The sequence below is a fragment of the Suricata suricatta genome, chromosome 4 (assembly GCF_006229205.1).
Source record: "Suricata suricatta isolate VVHF042 chromosome 4, meerkat_22Aug2017_6uvM2_HiC, whole genome shotgun sequence".
Lineage (NCBI taxonomy): Eukaryota > Metazoa > Chordata > Mammalia > Carnivora > Herpestidae > Suricata > Suricata suricatta.
Window position 1 is genome coordinate 103,944,994 of NC_043703.1, and position 4,125 is coordinate 103,949,118.

Here is a 4,125-nt window from a genome sequence, read left to right on the forward strand (position 1 = left end):
CCTGCATCACACCTCTAGATGCTGAATTTATTAAGTTTTCTCCTCTCCAGTGCTCTTCCTCCCCAGCAACTTCATTATTTAGGGTCGACCTGACACTTCCCCTATCACGGCTCACTTTGGGGTAGCCAAAGTTCTAGCCTTTACAACCTCCAAATGGAGGTAAAGGATCAAACTTTCGTTTGAAAGCCTAGAGCAATCTGAAATCTACTTCAGGCTTTAGGTGTGCTCTGGCTTTGGAGAGCAAGTAAGAGCCTTTCGACTTTTCATACCTTCTGGCCTCCCTCCTTAATCTATGTTTCGCCCTCATTTTCTCCTACAATTGACTTTACCACCGTTCCTCAGTTTGTTCCTTTGCTCAGACATTCTTGGGACTAACATGAAGATAGTAACCTTTTGCCTACCCCAGGATTTTAGAAAACAACTAGACTAGACCAAAAAAAACAAACACAAAAACACCAAGCAGATGAATCCGAATAAAATAAAGGCACCTAATTTCAGATTGTATTCCCTCTTGCGTTTTCGAATGTCACTAGGCCCTTCTTCTCTCTCTCTTTACAAAGCAACCTCAACTCCCCTACTCCATTCCAACTTGGTCGGCGACAAAGTGAAAGGTTCCACCTCTGAGCAGGTAAAATATGTTTGTTAGGGAAGGACTGCTCTGCGCGGTAAGGATGACAACAATTAGCACATGCTACTCATTAACAAACGGAGATTAGAGCAGCCGAAATGGCAGGCTGCCATCAGCGTGATAGTTACGGGGCAGTTTAATTTCTAACGAATGTGAGCGCTGGATCAGTAACAATATTCGACAAAATGCCGCCTGCATTCTCTTATGGCTTTCATTACCAAATTGAAAATCTGTGTAGATTTCTGAAAATTACTTTTAAATGTAGCCAATCTCCTAGACTGCAAGGCTTGATTTGCTGGTGAGGGAGCCCTGCTGTGAGATTTTAATGAAAGATCATAGTGGCCCTCCAAGGCCGGCAAAGAGCTATAGGCCCTGGAAGACCCGAAATAATCTGTTTTACTTTTAATGGCAGCCATTTTATATTCATTAAGATCAAAATGCAGTTTTGCAGGCAAATTGCAAAGCTGTTCCACTCACAGCTTGAGAACCTGGAGGCCCTACAGCTTTTTATCTTGTTCATAAGCAAATATGCAGTTAATATCTTTTAATATGCTTTGATGCTTGGTACCTTATGGGTACATTGTACCGGAGGTTAGAGGACTGCATGTTTCCTTGGCACAGTCAGCCACCAACCAGAGCGGTAGTCCTTTTATTTCCATAATGGCAGAAGAAATGAGTCTCTTTCTCTCTTTTTATCCCCCACCCCATTTTTTTCATATGAGCTCAGCTCAAATAAATTGTAAAGCACTGTATAGTGTACATTCAGGGTCTCAGAGAAGGCGCGGTTTTTCACTGGGATCCATCTGTTGGTGGTTCATATTATTTAAATTTATACAGTCACATTATTTAAATGTAAACAGCCAAATAAGATAGGATCAAATCATTGGCATCTGGAAACTGTGCTCTCATCCTCTTTGATTGTGAGGTTGTCTGCATTAATAATGGAGTTCTAAAGACTGTGATTCCACCTGATATACTGTATGACCTTAACAGTTGTGATTTTATCAGGGTTTCGCTGTAGTAGAAAATGAAGGTATTTTGCAGCTCATTTCCAGCAAAGCTAGTTTGCATTATCCTCTGTCCAGAACAGGCCTAACTGTTTTGTGGGTTATAAAATATCAACCCCTTTCCCCCACTGCCCCCTTTCTGCTGTGCAGCTGTACTTCTGGTCTAGAACCATGTTGGAGATGAAATTCCATCAGATTTCTTGTAGCATGTAAATGGTACTCTGGTAAATAATTAGGTAGGTGTAAGGAAGGAAGGAAGGAACGGAGGGAGGGAGGGTGGAAGGAAGGGCAGAAGGGGGAAGGCATTTAGTTTTATGAGGTACAGATCTTGGCCTCTTCCTAGTGTAGCATCTATGTCCTCCAATTCAGCAATTTGTCTCATCTCTAAGGCCAGAAATAAGGTTGATACAAGTGGATCTTACTACTCATCCCATTACTCTATCTTAATTCCACCTTAAGCAGTCTGCCATTGTTAGAAATAATTGTCCCAAATCACAGAACTATTCAACTGTTGTAAAAGCAAAATTTAGGGGGTAACTTGAGGTAGGAAAAGGGACCAGTTAGGTCTGTTTCAATCTATTGCCTGAAGATTTGGAGGCTAGGTCAAGACAGAACTTTTGCTCCTTTTCCCAAATTATTTTGGCTTTTGAAGGCACTCAAGGTGTCAGGCTGTTAGAACTAGGGTGGAGGTGGGAGAACTGGAGTTTTTATGTAGGTGGCAGCAAAAGGGTGTTGTGCATCCCTTTTTGACTTTCTAGCCATCTCAAAGAGCACTGTGGGGCCAGCTGCTCTAAGAATGAGAGAGTCAGCTCTTTTCTGCAAATAAATTCAATATTGTGCTGTCTCCAAAAAATAATGTGTATTAAGACAGCTCCACAGAAAGGCCAGCTTTTGTATCCTCTGGCCCGCCCAACCTTTGTACTTAACCATACCCCACAGGCATATTATAATGTTGGATGACACGTTCACAAGTCCTAATGTCTTACTCTGTGCAACTAACTGCATAGCTTCTTTGCAGGGCCCAAAGACTCTGGCTGTAACTGTCTGATGAGGGAATTTGATAACCCACTCTCTTTGGGTCTCAGGGCAAGGTGAAGGTATCTGGCCTGCCAAGGCACAATTTAATGGGCTTCTGAAAACACTCAAAAGACAGACATAAATGTGGGGATGGGCAGCCAGCCAGGGTGACCTGGGGATGGGGCCAGTTGATTTTAAGCAGGGTGAGGTCGGGGAAAAAATGTTTCAGGCCAGAGCTGGCTGGGGGAGCCCGAGGGGCTCTCTGTAAGCCTGAAGGTTGACTGTAAAAGATTTACAGAGCTTGAACTGGACTCTATAACTTAAGAGCTAAAGCATTCCCACCTGTCCAACTTTAAAAGGGAAATGGAAAATGTAAAGAACATATAATTAATTTCAATTACAAGCCTCACATATCTCAGTCCAGATAGGCACTATCTTCATTTCCTGTCAGCTCAATGGCCTCCAATACAAGTGTCACGTAAACTAAATTAAATTAAATGAAAACAGAAAACTCTCTTTCACACATCTCTGTTTCCTATTCTTAATGCCCTTTGACATTTAGTCTTTGATATGGCTACTTTTTTTTTTCCTGTACAATGTATATATCTCAAATTTTGATTTCCCATCAGTCTTTTCCCTTTATATTGTATCATGTAGCATTATGGGACAATTAATTCAGTAAGAATCTTTGGGAAGATGATCAGGGAGGAAAGACAAATGTACTTACACATGAAAGGTTTCACTCAGTGCTACTTGGTTTACTTAGTTTACTACTTGGTTTCAGAATTGCCCTGTTCCATACTACAGTCCTTTGTGACTGCCTGACTTTGGGTATTTAAAAACATAATATGGAATTTTTTTCCAGGATCAATAACTTAGTAGTCTTTGGGCCCACAATTGTTTTCCTTTTTTTTTTTTTCCCTCCAAAGACATTCCAATGTGTGTTGTGTGGTGTCACTGGCCACAAAGGGGTCACTGTCTCACAGAAGCTGGGTTCCCATTTTGATCCGGTGCAAGGGAGAAAGTAATATTGCACACTATTTTCACATAGCCGCAGAATCAGCAGTGGTGTTACATCACTGCAAGTTGAGCTCCGTGTAGATTCCTAAAAAGGAGATGCATGTGGGGAGGGTGGTGGCTGTGAGGAATAATAACATCACCCTCAGTGAGATGCTGTCAGTGAACCTGGAAGAGAAAACAATCTTCATTGAAGCTTTTTGCTATTTGAATTTCCTTCAGCTGCCTATTATCCATCCAAATATTAGAATCCGTACATAATAGGGTTTCTGAGCTCCTACGTGGTATTATATTTAAGTGCGCAAAAGGAAGTTGTATCTTGCAAATTCTTCCAAAAAGGTTATCAAAATTGCCCTGAAGGGTTGACTTAGTCCTGACAGGGATTGTTTTGAAGGATGATGCTATTATTTTTCATTGGTCATTCCACAAAAGTATTAGGAGGGAAGAAAAATTCAA